Consider the following 19,559-nt stretch of genomic DNA (forward strand, 5'->3'; position numbering starts at 1 on the left):
ATCGAAGGCCAATGATGAGAACCTGTCATCGAAAGTGAGAAAATTTCCATTGAGGCATGAAAACTCCAAGGTATTGACAGGGGGTGTCTAAGTCAACTTCCTGGATAATGCGCTGATGTCGAGAGGAAGCTACCTGCCATAAGAGGGCCTTAATGTATCCCCAATCAACGACATGAAACGAGTATTAAGTTTTGAAGAACAAAATGGAGTGATTTAGGACCGAATTAGGGATGACTGACACAATTGAAGGTTATTATTTGCAAGGTAATTTTGACTGAGGTTGGATTTCTCTTAAACATATTAGAGACACGACATTTCGACTTCGCAGCATTTGACTCAAACATGACCCATAATCAATCTGAAGAATTTTAATAAGGTGTGGTCAATTGAGAGTTAAATGGATTTCTCAACTCGTACACAAGGGTGGCAAAGTGTCATGTTCAAGAGCGACATACTACCTTCTTACAATACAAAAATAATTGTTTCTTCCCAATTTCTCCCCACCAGTACTAGAAAGTACTTGATTATTTTTACACAAGCTTGAGGAGGATAACATATTATTTTCATATAAGCTCATCCTTTGGATGAGTCATTTAGAGAATTTTTAATGAACCCTAGGAAGGTGCTGTTCGGTCTCATCATGATTGACGAATCCTGCACTGTTTACATTTTACGAATCCAACAAAGGAGTAACTCGATGTGGTTTTCATATTTAAAGAGTTTAAAAAGACACGAAAAGAAAATCATACATTTATTTCATCGTAAAAGTTTAACAAGATTGAAGAAAGTAAAGATCAATGTTTTTCATTTTTAGGGAGTCAGTCGAAAAACATAAGTAAACTCCAAAATGTCCTTTCTCGTAATTTTAGTCTCTCAAGCCCAGAAAAGGGTAAAATAATGCAGGAGAGAACTCTTTTGACTATTATGAGTCAAAGTATACCTTTTTCGTAACTAGTCTACTTGGTCCATAAAAGGGGTAAACTTATACTAGGTAGACGTTTGTTCGTTTACTTTAATGAGTTTGAAATAAACAAGCATACTCGACAATATTTTCACTTTTTGAGAGTTAGGAAAGAGCTTAAAGGTAACTCTAATATTTCTGTTTTTCGGAAGTTTAAGGAGCTTCAAAAAGCGATAAAAGTATACCCATATCATTGACTTTCAATGTAATTAACGAGAAGGAAAAAATGGAAAAAACTCAATATTTTCATGTACATTTTACGAGCATGAAAAGATAGTAAAAGATGCTCTAGATTTTCATGAGTTTAACAAGTCTTGAAAATTATACCCAAAATGGACTCGAGATAGGTTTCATTTTTATACAAGCTTGAAACAAAGAAAAACTATGCTTGTGAGTGATTTCATTTTTACACAAGCTTGAAACAGAGAGGAAACTATGCTTGAGAGTGATTTCATTTTTACACAAACTTGAAACAGAGAAGAACTATGCTTGAGAATAATTTTTAATGCCCCCTAAGCATAACCTGCAGAGGAACATGCCCCCCAAGCTTCGTTTGACTCACCTAACTCAATTTAATTAAGGGAGGATTTGTTTCATTTTGTAATGAGCTTGACACAAGAAAAGAACTATGCTCATGATGACTTGTTTTATTTTTTAACAAGGTTGACACAGTAAAAGAACTATCCTAATGGGTGTTGTTTCATTTTTTAACAAGCTTGACACATGAAAAGAAATATTCTCATGGGTTTTGTTTCATTTTTTAATGAGGTTGACACAGTAAAAGAACCATCCTCATAGGGACCTGTTTCATTTTTTAACGAGGTTGACACAGTAAAAGAACCATCCTCATAGGGACCTATTTCATTTTTTAATGAGGTTGACACAGTAAAATAAATATCCTCATGGGGACCTAGATCATGGATTCCATTTGGAAGAAACACATGTCAAGGGACACTCCCCAATCAGGGCTTCCAAGATATCTTCACCAAAAGGAATAATAGTTCTCTGGAAGGAACACATGTTAAGGGAATCAACGGGGATAAGAAAATCGGGTTCAAATGTCCCCATTGAAGAGTTCACCATGTCAATTATCGAATCTGAGTCAAAATAAGTCGAGAAAATAGTGAGAGGATCGCTTACATCAGTAACTGAAAACATGGGACCGATTGCCATATAATTATCCCGTGGTGGGGCAGATACCACTTGCATATAAGGAACATTCAAGTGTGTCAAATCACTGGTATTCGAAAAATACCAAGAAAGGAAAGGTGGTCAATACTCACAATGTTTCCATTGTGAGGGAAAGACATCACTCGAAAGAGTGTCGACAAAACAACTTTTATGGCATAGACGTAGTCTCACCCAAGGAGAAAATTGAAATCCAAGGGACCTTGGACTACCATAAGATCGATATAGACAATTTTTCCTTCCAGAGTAATAGGTAACTTAGGAAGGATCCCTAAAGGCTTGCTAATGGTTATGTTAAAAGCTAATAGATTCTATGTAACAGGCACAAGCTGAGGGGAACCCAAAGCTTTCCAAGTGGTTGAGCATGAAATACTAACAAAAGCACCTTCGTTAACGTTGGTGCGACACACATTATTACCATATGATTTCACAATGAGTTGAAGAGGAGTGGAAGAAGGAAGGTGAGGCTCTGTTAGTCTACTCCAATCAAAGGAAATGGCCTTAGTATTTGGAGGGGATTCAATGGAAACCGTTGAAATTCCCCCATGTGTAGAAGAATCTAAAGTAACAAGAAGAACCTGAGGGATATATATTTCACTCTCTAAAGGGAGAATGGTACCGAATGAATGTGGAATCAAGTCGACCAATTCATAAAAAAATGGTTCATAAACCTAATTGATATGTGTTTCACTCCCAAATGGAAGAGTGGGATTTATTGTTCTTGGAATTAGATCAATCACTTCATCAATTAACTGTAGGTTGGGAGAAAGTTTACGGTAACTAGTTGGAAGTTGTTGCTGTGAAACAATAAGTTTTTCCAACAATTTTGAGGCTACATTCGTATGAGTTAAAAGGTGACTATGATGAATCCCTTTGCATAACCTACAAGGAAACCTAACTTTACCCTTTTTATTAGGAACCTGACAATCACTGGTTGATGGATCAATAGTAAGTTGATAATAATTTTCAGACCACACTTCTAACACCTTTCAAATACTAGGACAATAAATAAGAAGGTGGTCACCCTTACAAAGCTTGAAAGGGTATTTGGGCTTGTGATGCATGTTGGAAGTCTCCTCAACATTACCAATACTTACACCCATGGTTGGTTGGTTGAAATCTTTCTTATCTTGCTTTTTTTCTTATTCCCTTTCTTCTTCTTCTTAGTCACCTAGTTACTAGCATCAAGGCTTTTACCAAGCGAAGAAGGAGAAAGGGAGGAGGACATGTTGGGGGAAGAAGGTAAAGGGTCAACATGAGGTTGGTGATGTTGAGATGGTGAACTCGGTTGAGGTGAAAAACTTGGTTGAGGTGTTACAATTTGACTATTTGGGACTTAAGAAGTTGAAAACAACCACACCGGTAAACCTATCGTGAATTCAGGAAGTGAAAACATAGCCATATAAGGAGGACTAACATTTCAAAAGTTAGGAAAAGGACTAGGATTCTTGCTAATTAGGATTCCTTGATCGATAATTTTCGAAATTGTTGCCATTATATTCAACTCAAAAAAGTTTGATGAAGAATTTAAATAATATTCACAATCCACGCTCAAGGTCTGTAAAAATTAAAAACAAGCAAATAACACATGCTAGTAAATCTAAGGAGTCAAACCATACAAACAAAATTTCACAACGAAATCACTAGTTGGTGATGAAATTCAACATCGTAGAGATTAATGTGAAAAGTGAATAAAGATAGAGCAGGTGGAACCAATCACTAACAACCTGCTTAATGAACCCGATCTGGTGCAAGTAACTTCACTTATGCCATCTCGAGTGAAGAATACCCTCCAAAAAGGTCCAAGTGAGTCTAGCCAAAGTCTGTTCTAGGTATAACAGAGTTCCCCTCCGCTGTCACCTTGGGAAATAGCCCTAAGATTATGGCCTCTACGGTTACCACTTACGACAATTTAACCTGGGGAAGCAATCACAGATGAGACGTACATGTAAGGGAAGAGTAATAAAGCTCAATCCCCTTGAAATTTCCTCAACATGGTTAATCTGAGGTTTACCTTCAAGTGACTCCCAAGCACCTTTCAATACCGTTTGTAATATGTGTAAATCACTCTACCATAACCAATGAAGTGGGGTCAATCACTCCACTGGGTCCGATCTGATCTTTTGTTTAACTCCATTTTTAGAGGAGCTTCCTAGAGCCAAACTGCAATAAATGGATTTACTCTCTATCACAAGATTCTAATGTTTGTTTGTAGCTTTGGAAATTTAACTCACTTCCCTATTCCAAAGCCCTACAACCTGATCTAATGTAGGTGGAAAGAGCCCTAAAATAATAAAAATTCTAAATTATTTTATTAACATTTTTTTTTAAAGATGTTATTTACTGAAAGGGTAAATGGATGTAAAACTGATGGTGTTATGACATGACCCAAAACTTTAATGGAATTGAACATGGTAATGTTATCTTTTCATTTCGATGAATTCTAGCTAAAGTAAGGAGAGGGGTTCTTCTTTAAAATATTAACTCCAGAATGCACCACTTCTAATTTTCCAATGCAATTCAAAGCCCTAAGTGCCAAACCATGCAATGTAATCTATGCACAATTTCTATTCATGTTATGAAAATGAGAATTCTAGCTATTCAAATGTAATCTATGCTAAAAAAAAACACAAGATGATTCCAAATCAATGAAATAACAACAAGACTATTTTGCTTCACCAATGTAACTAAAGAAGCAATCGAGTGTAAGTAAAGGAAATCGGGTGAAATTTCCAAAGATCAAAAGTGATGACACTTAAAGGTGATCAATAGCAAGACACAATTCATCACCCCCTGACGATTGAGGAGGAATGTTTTCTCAAAAATGAAAGCAAAAACATGAAAAAATTGTTAAGAAACTGAGACAAACCTCTGAGTAATGTCCCAAGGAAATAAAATTAAGAATTTCTCCAAAAGAAAATTCAAAACACCCAATCAAATTGACAAAGACTCTATAAGGATGTAAACAAGATTAAGAAATCATAAAAACAAAAAATCTGGACTTAAATCAGAGAAATATTAGGTTTTAAAAAATAATTATAGGGTTGTGCAGGAAATCAGTTTGATTAAGTGCACATACACACTATGCACTATAGAAAACTATGCAAATTTGCGCTCTGTTACTAAAGGAAAACTGCGCAGACCTAAAAACTTAAGAAAAAAAAAAACAAAAGACGAAAACCAAAAATTTCCATTCTTAAAAGGGTCTAAAGGTGTCAAAGGTCATAACATGACACTATGGAGAACTCTCATTCCCCAGTATGGTCAAAAATTTGTTAGGCGGACAAATCATTTCTTGTGGACAAGAAGGATGTCCCTAGATTTCCAACAAAACCTAGTAACAAACATCAAACGAATTGCTAACTTTCCTTAGCTTATAACTAAAATATGAAACATGTAGTACATGAAGAATCACTTACCTATTAGCGATGTTCTTGTAGAAGTCCTTTCATTGATTTCCACAACCAACTTTTCCTCAATGCCTTAGAGGCTTTCCCATTACTTTCCACAACTTCTCCATGATACTCAAAAAGAGATCTGCATAGACAAACAGATTCAAAGGGATCAAAGCATCTTGCATCTAAAATCAAAGGTAAATGAAATCCCTAACTTAACATACAACATATAGTTTAATCAATAACCAATTATCAACCATGCGAGTGATCAAGGAATCTCACAAATAACATAAAAATAGATGCGATTAGGAAAGAACAACTACTTTGTATTAAATTCAAAAGAGAAAAATCTTACAACTTGGTTGCATTAATGTTACAAGCCTCTTCCAATGGTATACGTTCCTTCCCTTGATGACAAGCCCTTCAGACCCAAAATTAATAGAATAATTTTACAAACCCAAGTCTCCTTTCTTCCTCTAGTCTTATGCTCAATTTATAGGCAAGAGGAGGATGTTTCTAGTTCCTTTTCTCAAGGGATATGATGCTTAAGAGGAGGAGATTAGTTCCATGAACCAAGGGATGAGGCACAAGTATGTAGAAGTTAAAGGTTTCTAATTTGGATAATATTCCTCCATCAAAGCTTCTAGAACTTTATTTTTTTATTTTTACTTGCGTGAACAAGATTGCATAGTTTATAGTGGAAGACAGTGCGAAAAATTGCACAAGCCACAATAAAACTGCACATGGGAAAGTATTGGCTAGGAAAACTGCACATATGCTCAAAAATTGTTTTATGGCAGTGCTACCCAAAATTACTTTTGTCCTTGGTATTGTTTTACTTCAAGCTTCATAGGGGATTCACTTGAGACACTCATTGGATGGTGAGATCCGAATCGACAGTCATGGTGAAAAAATTTAGTGTAACACACTCTAATACCACTGATCTAGACTTATGCAGGAACACAAAAAATAGAGATATAACAATAAACATAGATATGCAACAAAAATCAAAATTCATTGCATTAATATTAAAGAAATTAAATATGCTTATATATAGAATGGAAATAAACTAGCTCTAGCAATGGTAGCTTATCTTTGAGAAGAGATGTGGTGGCTACATGCCTCTGAAATGTGTTACAATGAGGCTCAAGAGACTTTTTACTATTAAGCAATAAAATAAAACCCTAAACAACCAAAACCCTAACCCCAAGAGATGAAACACCAAGAGTTTGTGGGCCCCGTTGGGATTAGTTGGACAACCAACTTCCCAAGGTCATAATTTTGTCATATGATATCTGTTTAATGCGTACGATACCTTGATGGAAAGATATATCCAAGTAATATAAGATTTCCCCTACCTATGGATATGGGCCTACTGCATACCTTGAAAAAACACCATTTAGAGGGTCAAAACATCTCCGAAAATTCAGGACCCGAAAAACTACTAAAAACAGTAATTGTTGGTATAATCAAGGAAACAGATGAAACCAATTGGACGTCTAGGTGGAATAGGCAGATGGCCACCAATATCCACCTAGATCATAACCTATAAATAATCACACCTATCCAAGGAAGATTCTATAAAGAGGGAGAAACCTAAAGAGGAGCATCCATTAGAATGGATCGATAAGAGATGGATATAATTTTTCCATAGCTAAGTTTTGCATGTCTATGTAGCACCTCCAAATCATTTATTTTGTTTCATTTGAATGAGAAATTGTGGAGGTACATCATTCAGTAAGAGTGAAATAGGGAGCAATCATCTTAGATGAGAAAACAAATATAATCTTATGTCATTGAAGTCATTCAAGTAATATTTGCAATGTTGTAATGCTTGCAATATTAGTAAAGCGAGTATGTTGCATGTAAGACTCCAATAAAGGAAAATTGTACAAATGGAATATACTTTCTCTGTCTTTGGTTAGAATGTTGAGTTGCAAACAGAATATAGAAATCAACCTCCAATAGAGAAATTAAAGCCACCTATAATGATCGTGGATCATGACTTTTGGTGGACCAAAAGTTTCTTTTTTTGGGGAAGTATGATCTAGGATGACCTTCACAATTAATAATTCAAGATGGTCTTATTTTCTACCAAAGTTTTTAGCACAATGAAATTCTCATAAGAAGATTTTTGACGTAGTTTGAATTAGGTCAAGAGGACTTTGTATGCAAAAGATATGACTTGTTGAAATTTTAGGCAAATGGTTAAATGATAAAAAAATGATTAATACTCATTTTGAGCTTAAGTTCTCATGTATTATAGTATTTTTCATTTTTATTTGCAATAGGAAATTAATACAAATGTGAAAAATATGTAGCATTGGTGCAAAATCTATGTAGCATTGTAGTTTCCTAGTCTCAAGGTAAAATTCATATATTCATTAGTCTCAAGGGAGAGTTGAAATATTCATGTAGAGTTGAGATTTTCATGGAGAGTTGAGATTCTCATGAGCATGGTTGAGATATTTCCTCAAACCAATCCCTTGAATTGTACATGATCCTAATTTGTGGGATCTTGATAGTTATTCTCTCCTTGATACGATGAGGTGATTCTCCAATGAAGTATTGTTTAAACCCTCTTTAGAGAGGGAATAATAGGCTTGGATTCATTAATCCCTTCAAACAAGAGATGAACCAAGTTTTAGGCTTTCTTGTGGATTCACTTTCCCTTTATAAAGAAGAGTGAGGAAGTTGTAGGCTTACTTGGATTGCCAATTATTTGTAAAAGAAAACTCAACAATTTGTAGGCTTTATTTTCAATATTTATCCCTTTTTGTAAAAGGAAACACCCTATTTTGAAACCAAATCAATACATCTAGTTCATGATTTGAAGTGGACCCAGAGACACAACCCATGTGAGAGAGAGAGAGAGAGAGAGAGAATGGTGGAGGGTGGGGGGAGGGAGAAGAGAGAGACCAAAAGAGGTGGTGGTGGTGTGTGTGTGTGTGTGAGAGAGAGAGAGAGAGAGAAAGAGAGAGAGAGATAATGATCCAGGTGCATATTGGTGGCCACCCGCAAATTCCACTTGGACCCCCACCATTGCTTCTTTTAGTTTTTCAGTTTCCTTAATTGTAGCACAGTTTACTATTTTTAGCAGTTTTTCGGGTCCTAAACTTCTGAAGCCATTTTGAGGCCCTAAATGACGTTTTTTTGGAAATATACCACCAACAATTTTTTGTCTAAAATCTTCATTTTTGTCGTAGTCCTCAGAGAGATCTTTCCAACGGGTTATCATGCGCGTCAAATGGAGATAATATGACCAAGTCGTGACCCCGGGAAGTTGGCTGTCCAAATCACCCCAATGGGGTCCATAAACTCTTGGTGTTACATCTCCTCGAGTTAGGGTTTTGGTTGTTTAGGATTTCTTCTTATTGTTCAATAATAAAAGGCCCTTGAGCCTCATTGTAAGGCAGTTCAGAGGCATGTAGCCGCCACATCTCTTCTCAGAGACAAGCTACCATCGCCCTAGCTAGTTTATTTCCATTTCTGTTTGTAAGCATATTTTAGTGTTTTACATTAATGAAATGAAGTATTATTTCCCCTGCATCTTTGTGTTTATGGTTATCTCTGTAATTTGTTGTGTTCCTGTTTAAATCTGGACCAGTGGTATTAGAGCGGTTTGCTTTTTTTCTCTGTTTTTCTTTGCATGTCCCCAACGAGGTCAGGATATAAGGAGTTAGGGCTTGAACTGGTCGAACCTTTGCAAGATCAGCCTCGCAAATCTCGACGGCCTCCCATGGCAGATGAAAAGAAAGACAAGGGGGCAAGAGATCCTATCAAAATCTTGCTCGAAGAGGCCCTCGAGTGACAAAGGAACGTGATGATGGACAACTTTGCCAAGATCCTTCAGCGGCTACCCAGGGGTGACGCATTAGCTTCCAACAGCTACTCTAGAAACACCACATCGTTTAAGGTACAAGTTAATTTTGAAATCCTCATATTTGATGGTCAGATAGAAGCAGATGCCGTCGATAAATGGTTAAATCTGCTAGAGGGTTATTTTTTTGTTCATGATTTTTCCATTCGGGAAAAAATTATTTTCACTCTTCTCAAAGCAGCCCCCCATGTCAAGGACTGGTGGGAAACCTACTGTGAGCAGAAGGATGAAAGTACAGGCTCACTATTTTCAACCGCACCCACTTGGAATTCATTCCGGGATTCCATCAAGGAGCAGTACTACCCTGTCGGAAGCTATGAGGATCAATACATAAAGTGGACCACACTGCGGCACGGAAGGGACCAAGACGTGACAGATTTTACCAATATTTTCCATACCCTTCGCACAAAGTTGGGTATCAAGGATTCAGAGCACCATTTGGTACTCAAATACCACGGCTGCCTGCACAAGTACATCCAGGAAGAAATAGAATTCCTGAACATCTCCTCACTCAACATGACATACCGATATGCTGTCAAGGTTGAGCAAAATTTTAAATAGAAGAAGCGAGACTTTGGATCTGTGAATTCGAAGCAAGGGAAAGGTGCCCCCAAACCGCAGAACAAAGGACAAAGCCAAGGCGGGGTGGCCCAAGACAACCCGCCAAAGCTGCAAGTAAAGAATAGCGTTGCAAAGCTGAAAAAGGACATGAGAAAGTGGTGCGAGTTCCATAAGAGCTCCACTTACAAAAAAAGTGAGTGTCGGGCAAAGCAGTCACTGGTGGTCGAGCTAAAGGTTTTAGAATTAGATGCATGTTCCGACTCTGAGTAGAACCTAACAAGGGGAATGACAAAGGAAGTAGATTATCGATGCAGATCCCAATGCCACCATTGCCACCATGAAGATCCAGAAGGAGGAACCCGAAGATCCAGAGGAGGAGGAGCTTCTCTTCCACTCCCATATGTGGGTAAGGGAATCCCCGCTACAGTTCATTGTCGACAGCGGGAGCCAAAAGAACCTCGTTTCAGCAGGGGTTTTGAAGTGGCTAGGCTTACTGACCACAGCACATCCACAACTGTACACCATCGGATGGCTTCACCAAGGACGGGATTTTCGCGTGAGCCAGAAGTATCGCCTTCCATACAACATCAAGCCCTTCATAGATGAGGTATTGTGTGACATTGCTCCCCTTGAAATTTGTGATGTATTATTAGGACAACCATACTTGTGGAAGCGACATGCTGTGTATGAGTCAAGGCCCCGTGCTGTTATTGTTACTTTGGGAAATAAGTTGTATAGGATACCGGAGGTAGCACTACCTACCGCCATGTTTTCCTGATGATATGCCCTCAAGGATAGAAAAATACGGTGGTCATGACCTCCAGATAGGGCCTGTTATAGACATTTTTGTGCCTTACAGCATGAAGCATGAAATGTCCATAATCTAAGGGATCCAAAGTCCCTAAACATGTTGTTCCTACCCCTAGGGGAACAAGGTCAGCAAACCACAGCAATCCAAACAAGTTCTCCACTGAAAATTACTCAAAAACAAGGCAATTCTGGATCATGTCAACTGCTCCACTGAGCATCTGCGCTGAATGTCAACTGCTCCATGGACCACCTGCGTTGAATGTCAACTCCAACAAAGGCTACCTGCGCTGAGCGAGTCTTGACATGTGGAAGTCTCATTCCTCAATGAGTCAATGCCCATGAAGCTTCCAAAATGACACTTGGATCAAGGAATTCGACTGGTGATGAGTAAGAGGTTCTAGATCTCCAAGTGGAAGCAAGAACCTCTAAGTGGACTCAAGAACTGAAGAAGAACTGGAGTGGGAGAGGACACTAGTCACATCTCAGGCTGACTCATCCTCTCTCCAAACTCTTATATATGGATCTCTCTCCCATGAGATCCGGAGGCTGGAATCTTGTGAATGTAAAGAATTGCTGTTGGTTTGAGTTTAGAACTATTGGGTGATTTGCTTTGAAGGAGGTGAAGAGGAGATTTCTTTCTGCTGGGAAGGTGATGCTGGATTGGGCCTCTTATGGTTGTATCACTTCCTGAATCTTACTTCTTCCATTAATAAAGCATTTGAGGTTCTTCTATATGCATGTGTCTCAATGGCGTATTGTTATACTTGTGTATTTGATTTATTCTAATCCTTGAATCAATTATGAATGTATGCTTCTTGTAGTTTCCCTCTCTTGCCATTTTGCAGGATCTTGGTGTAGCTGGGCCAGTGAAAGAGCAAGGAGATGGGGGCAAGCAGCAAGGAGAGAAGATTGGATCAATCATTAGCGAAAGACATCGGTTAGTGGATCTCTTTCTCCCCTCTTTTACATCTCATAAAGAAGTAATCTCAAATAGCTTTGCTTTGATTGTTGCTAAGGAACTATCACCCTTAGAGTGGGATAGGGTCATTCCGTATTGGATACTTTTCCCAAAAACAAATTGGCGACTCCATTGGGGATTGTATCTTGTTGGTTGTTTGTGTTTTTGCTATTCATTTCCTAAACACAGGGAGTACCGAATCGAACTGCATTTGGATCTTTCAAATGCAAAGTAGAGGGCAGCTACTCTAGCTTAGTTTCTGGGCATGTTTATGATTTGAAGAGCTGATCCACAAGGACTCTGAATAGCTCTTAGTGATAGCTTTTCATCCTCCTTTGAATCATCCTTTAGTGTGTACTTGATTGGTAGCTTTGATTTGGCCAAAAACTGTTGATTTTTGAGCAATCTGTGACCCGGAAACCAAGAGAAACGAGAGTTTCTCTCTTCATTGCAGGCACTGTGAAGGCAGTCTGCATTTCAACGCAGGTCCCGAAGGGGCTACCTGCGCTGAATGTCAAACTGACAGTGTTCTACCTGCGCTGAACCAGTTAGGCCTTGTGCAACTGGGGTTCTCTGCTTTCTGTTGCCCTGTTTTCATCCCTGTTTTTGCAGCCTGTTATCAGTCAATGTACCTATCTGAAACCACCTTTCTTTGCCACTATTCCGCCTCGGTTGTATAAAGAAACTGTATTTGTTCTTTGTGTATTTCTTACATCATTTGCAGTTTCCCATAACGAAAGTGAACTAGTCTTGTTGTGGCCTCTTAGATCTAGACCTGTGATAAGTGTCGTTCTGATCTTAAGAGTTAGTTTGTTTGCTGTTCATAGCTGATTGAGCTTTTGCTTTCGTCATATGGTTTGAATTTATGTATTTCTAGTGTTGAAGCAAGTAAATCTTAAGGTGTCTTTTGATTTTGGACAAAAGCTTGTTTGCTTTCACTTGAAATTGAATTCAAAGTTATACAACAGCTTTCTTTTTGTAGTACATCAACATTAAGAAAGAGAAAAGAAATACCTGCATTGTGCATGTGCATTTTGACAGCTTGCATGTTGATTTAGGAAAAAGTGCATTAGTGTGTGCTCTATGATCTGTGTGAAAAGATGATGTCTTTCTTTTCCCTCAGTAGTTAAGATTTTCATAAGTTGAAAAGATTGAAAAAGCTTGCTTCTCATCTTTAGACTGCATTTAGGAGTTGTACCATACATCTCGTGGTGATCCATAAAGGCAAACTGCTAAACAAGATCAACCTAAAATAAATTGAATTTACATAACAATGCTTTGAAACATAACGCAAACACATAGAGGTCTAAGCTAGAGACGTGTTCCAGCGTCGTTAAACGTGATATCTTAGCGTTGAGTGGTTGGGTGATTCCTCCACGATGAAGCGATAAGTATCAATACGGACTTGTGCTCCCACGTACCGTCGCGTATATATTGGGAGACCCCTATAGGGACAAAGCCTTTATCCATAGGAAGCCGTGTCGGCCACCCTACTGATCGCAATGCAGTGAACACAACATTCACGAAGATCGACCACCCGTACCGTAAAACGTATTCTGTGGTTTTGCGAAAAGTTTGGCACACCCTCTGCCTAGAACTCCAGAGTAGTTTCTTTTGGCCTTTTTCAAACTCTATAACTGAAAAAGTCCATCCGAGCATTTGTCACTTCGGGCTCGTTAAAACATCGAAGGAGACTAGAATCATCTTTAGCTTTTTCTCGACTCTTTAAAACTGAAAAAGCAAGTTGTGTCTAAAGCGTCGTTAACAATTTATTTTAAACGGAACAATCACCCTTTATTCCTGTGTTGATCTTCGAAGTTAGTCTACCTTCATCACAAAGTTCTTGTAGAATCGCTAGGAAGTCTTTTGGATAGACTAAATATGTCTGAACAACCGTTGACATCCAGGACTGTGTCATCCGACACAGCAGCGGCAGAGCCTCTTGCTGCTACTCCAACGATGTTCGCTGGTATACCATTTGTCTCGGCAAATTGTCAACAACAAGCTGGAGTCCAATCAGAGACTGTTTCGACGACATGGTTAGTTCCTATTTCTTCATCTGGACTATCATCTGGTATTTCTTATGTTGAAACTCAACAACTTGATCCAATGTGTCTTCAAAGGCCAATCTACCCTTTAAGCATTGGATTGCCACCATATGGAGGGCAGTATGCCTTTTCATTGTTCCCCCCCGGAGAACAACCATATGGGAGTTTACAACAAAGTTCAAGTCAAACTGGAATTACATCCAGCGGATGGGTACCAATACTGCCTCAGCAACCAAGGGTTGCATATTCAATGCGACCAGTCCACCCTGTGTCGAATGTTGCCACTATACCTGGTATGTTGATTGCATCGCAAGTACAAGCGCTACCAGTTGTATGTCAACCCCAAGTTTCTCAGGTTGCCATACAACAGCCTCTTGTCTCGACAACTCAATCACAACCTCCGGTTAGTGCCTCCTTATCTGGAGCGATTCAGGCTCAAACAAGTACTATGACTCCTCATCTTGGTCAATCATCCAGTATTGGACAACAACAAATGGTCCAACAACCGGAGCTGGTTCAAACTCAACAACCGCAATTCCAGCAATCATATCAAGGACCCGAGCAACAAGTCTTTGTAAGTAATGGGCAACCGTATAATAACGGTTATGCCCATCAAACTTGTCAAAGTTGCCAGCATCAAATACATTATGCTGGTATGCAAAGACCCATTGCTCAGGCGATTCCATCTTATCCTGGGTATGCTCCGCCTAACCTGAATCAACAGTTGCCCTTTGTAGCAACTCTAGAATTACCAGATCTAAACCGGCTGACGAATGATCCAATTGCTTATGCCCCTTGGTGGCCAGCGATTCCGCATAAACTTCCATCGGACATTCCTAAATTCAATGGAAATCCAGGTGAAGACCCATCGAATCACGTCATGACTTTTCATCTGTGGTGTTCGTCGAACACCCTAAACGATGATTCGATAAGGCTTCGCCTTTTTCAGAGGACATTGACGGGTCCAGCGGCTAAATGGTATATTGAATTACCTAGAGACTCTTTCGACAATTTCAGTTCCCTAGCCACGACTTTCTTAACCCATTTTCAATTACCGATAAGGTATGAAACTGGAACGGAAATCTTAACCAACTTCAAGCAGACGACGGCCACACATATATCCGATCATATACATGAGTGGCGTCGTCATCGCAGGATGGTAAAGACTTACGTTCCAGATCAGCTGTTAGCTGAATGGTTTATAAAGTCGTTACTTCCTGCCATAACGGAAGATGTGGCCAAGGGGGGAGTCGTAACGGAGGAGCAAGTTATTGCTCGTGCACAATATCTAGACTTAGTATATACTTAGTCCGGCACGCTCTATGATAAAATACCTGACGCCCCTAGACCGGAATTTTCAATTCCTCCTCCTCCTAAATCAAATAGTGACTCTCATGCCGGCGATGGTGTGATTGGTGCAACAGACATGAAATCGACAAAGGCTATATCTAAAAAGGCCCGTATGATTTCCGGTCAAAATGCAAATGAGGAACTTCTTGCCTCGGAAGTAAGTGCCGTGTCGGACGACAAGGGCAAACAACTGAAGCAACCAGGGGGAAAGAAGAAAAAGAAAGGGAGAAAAAGGAAACCCCCTACGGGGTGTCATATATGCGATGAGGATCATTGGACAACAGATTGTCCATACAAAGCTGAGCTTAAAAGATTCTTTAAGAGTTCGAAAACCTCCGCTGCGTTGACTGATCCGTTTCCAAGCCCAGGAACCGAACTGGTTGCTAATCAAAATGCTTCCCGATCCCAAGTGCTTATGTTGTCTGTATCAAAGCAGCAAAATGATGCTTTGACGAGGAATAAGGATTACAAGAATCCAAAGCTGTCGAACAACAAGGCTAATGAACGACCTAGTAGTTCGACAACAACTTTGACCGAAGTTGTGTCACCCATCGTTCCTAAGCCAATGATAAAGTCGCAAAAGGGAGCAGTACACAAATCGACATTTAATCCTTGTGCGAAAATAGCACAGATAGAGGACCGGGCCCAATCGCCGTCCGCTATGTCGACGCTTGAGGTACCGCAAAATTGCCTCTCCCAAGAGCAAGCTTTATTATCAGCAATAGGTGGGATTGACCCAATGGATTCCAATCTTGTGGCCTTTAATCATAAAGGATATGACCCTCAGTTACCAGCTCAACTAGCTTTCCTTATCCAAGTGAAAGCCCTCAACAAAACTGTTCATCGAACAATTATTGATGAGGGGGCATCTACATGTATTATGTCGATGAGTTGCTGGAAAACTTTAGGATCTCCAACCTTGTCGCGGTCTGCGACGATGTTAAAAGCATTTGACGGAAGGACATATACCCCATACGGTATCCTAAATAACTTGAAAGTTGAACTAGGAGGGAAAACAGTAGAAATAGATGTTGAAGTCATCGATGGGAATCTTGATTACAACATCCTACTAGGAAGACCGTGGATCTATGCCATGGCCGCAGTTGTGTCGACCTACTTCAGGAAGATTGCATTTCCCTTCCAAGGAGGAATTACAATCGTCGACCAACAAACTTTTCTCCCCAACAGTTCACAAGTTACGGGAAGCATTCCAATGATCCACGGAAGCAATCATTCGCTCCAAAATATCGGAGTAGGTCTTCTAAAAGACCCTGCTTTAATGGGTACTTTTGCCTTACCGCCTCCAAGTAATCTGGCGGAAGTGGCCACAGTGGAATATGAAACTTTCTATATCTAATGGATCTAGACTCCAAGGATGGTTCTGATCTCGTGTCAACCTCGTTAAAAAATGAAACAAGGAGCCATGAGGATAGTTCTTTTACTGTGTCAACCTCATTAAAAAATGAAACAAATCCCCTTTTCAAGTCTCAAAGGTAAACCTTCATTCCAACCACCGAGTTAAATGCAATGAAGCTTGGGGGCCATGCACCTCGATTTGCGTTATTATGCTGGGGGCATCACCTCGATTTGCGTTATTATGCTGGGGGCATGCAAACTTATCATCGAGCAGTTTTAGCATAAAAGTTCATGCTCGTTAAAAAATAAACGCAAGATCCGAGCAGTTTTAACGCGGTCTTCATGCTTGTTAAAAAATAAATATAAGCAGTGAGCAGAGTTTCCTCCAGTGTTTAAGCTCATTTTTAACTAAAAAATGAACCTATCCCGGTAAATAACCACTATGATCGTAAATTTATCAGCCATAAAAACCTTGGTCGTGTTTGCACCTGCCACCTCCACTTTTCATTTGGCCGATCGTTCACCTCCATATGATTGTTTACCCATTTTGAGGAATAGCTGTGAAGAGTGATTTCACCTAGCCATCCTTGTGACACTGCCGTGATTGGAAAATTCCAACCTGTACCTGGAATCTACTGCTATCCCTGTTTATCACTCGTTCCTCAAAATACGAGTCTTCTTTGAGCTCTTTTCTTCTGACTCGTAAAATATGAAAAGTTTGCCGAGTTTTGGCCTTCCAGCTCGTTAGAATGACCGGAAGAGCTATCCCTCCTCTAGATTTTAATCTTTTTGGACCTGAGGGATTATTGCACAAAAAGATCGAGCGCTTGTCTGGTTCGGCTCGATAAAACTATCGAACATTCATCCCTTCTGTATTGTTTTATACTTTTTCGGACTTAAGGGATTAGATGACGAAAAAGGACCTTTGTAGTTAACTTTACGTACCTTTTCAGACTCTCTAAAAATGAAAAGGACCGAGTTGTCTTTGTCGCTAGACTCGTTAAAATGCATTAAATAGCGACAAACTTGTCTTTAGACGAGAACGAGTTTCCCTATCGCTAGGCTCGTTAAAACATAGCGATGGGCTTGCCCGAAGGGCAGGTTATAGAACAAGCATATGTTATCCTCCTCAAGCTTGACAAAAATAAAGAGGTACTGGTCAGAAATGACTGGGAAAAATTGGGAGAACCTCAAAGCTTTAATGGTGGCAAGTCGCTCTTGAACATGACACTTTTCCTCCGTACCACATCGGGTTGGGTTGTTTCATTCACCGGTCTCATCACCATGGTCTCGCCAAACCATCCACATTTGGGGTAATGCTACCAATCCATCGCATCAGTGTCGTTATATGTTTAAGAGATGTTGTTCAGAAAGAGTCAACCGTGTCCCATCCACTACCATACATCATCTTTCACCCTTTCATGACCGCCACCCTGAATCATATTTCACAGATCGTTTTCACCTTCATCACAATCATTAGCTCCGTTCCGTGTCACTGATGTGGGATTCATTAAGGCCCTCCTTTGATGGATCGCTTCTTGTCGACTTCAGCTCATTATCCAAGAACTTGATCTAGGAACAACCCCCTCAGTACTTTGAAGCTTGCATGCCTCAATGGCAAGTTTCTCACTTCCGGCGACAGGTATACATCAATGACCTTCGACCGAAAGATTTTGCGTGGTGTTCGACGCCAAGTCCTTTATTTGCACCACGTGGATTGTACTGCCATACCTTGAGGGTCATCATCATTATCGGTGATTCCTCTCACGCTTGTTAACAGTTTACATCATTGACTGGTAATCAAGCGATGTCTTTCCATGTTCGACTCCAAGAAATTCTCACATGGATCGACTTGTACTTAGAGTGAAGATCGGACGAGTTTGAAGACCCCGGATCTAGTTTCATCCATCCGGGCTGCGATATATATTCAGGAAATAAAGACATTGACATGTGCAGCAGATGATCATCCTACTCAAAGGATGATAATTTCAACAGAGAATTATCAGTCTACCATCAGACGATTGTCTGTTCTATGTACAGAAAAATGTATTTATAAAGCTGAGCATGGGAATGCCCGCCTCAGCTAGATCATGAAAGCAGTATGAAAAATAATGTATTGTATTGTATCTTATTACAGGCCACCTCTCAGCGATTGAATGAACTTCGGATCCTCCTGATAAAGCATTTCACCCGATAAACGACCTCATACTTTAGGGGGCAACTGTTATAGACATTTTTGTGCCTTACAGCATGAAGCATGAAATGTCCATAATCTAAGGGATCCAAAGTCCCTAAACATGTTGTTCCTACCCCTAGGGGAACAAGGTCAGCAAACCACAGCAATCCAAACAAGTTCTCCACTGAAAATTACTCAAAAACAAGGCAATTCTGGATCATGTCAACTGCTCCACTGAGCATCTGCGCTGAATGTCAACTGCTCCATGGACCACCTGCGTTGAATGTCAACTCCAACAAAGGCTACCTGCGCTGAGCGAGTCTTGACATGTGGAAGTCTCATTCCTCAATGAGTCAATGCCCAGGAAGCTTCCAAAATGACACTTGGATCAAGGAATTCGACTGGTGATGAGTAAGAGGTTCTAGATCTCCAAGTGGAAGCAAGAACCTCCAAGTGGACTCAAGAACTGAAGAAGAACTAGAGTGGGAGAGGACACTAGTCACATCTCAGGCTGACTCATCCTCTCTCCAAACTCCTATATATGGATCTCTCTCCCATGAGATCCGGAGGTTGGAATCTTGTGAATGTAAAGAATTGCTGTTGGTTTGAGTTTAGAACTATTGGGTGATTTGCTTTGAAGGAGGTGAAGAGGAGATTTCTTTCTGCTGGGAAGGTGATGCTGGATTGGGCCTCTTATGGTTGTATCACTTCCTGAATCTTACTTCTTCCATTAATAAAGCATTTGAGGTTCTTCTATATGCATGTGTCTCAATGGTGTATTGTTATACTTGTGTATTTGATTTATTCTAATCCTTGAATCAATTATGAATGTATGCTTCTTGTAGTTTCCCTCTCTTGCCATTTTGCAGGATCTTG

The sequence above is a fragment of the Pinus tabuliformis genome, chromosome X, assembly GCF_031772625.1.
Source record: "Pinus tabuliformis cultivar Carrire ecotype Pingquan chromosome X, CPIR1, whole genome shotgun sequence".
NCBI classification, from domain to species: Eukaryota; Viridiplantae; Streptophyta; class Pinopsida; order Pinales; family Pinaceae; genus Pinus; species Pinus tabuliformis.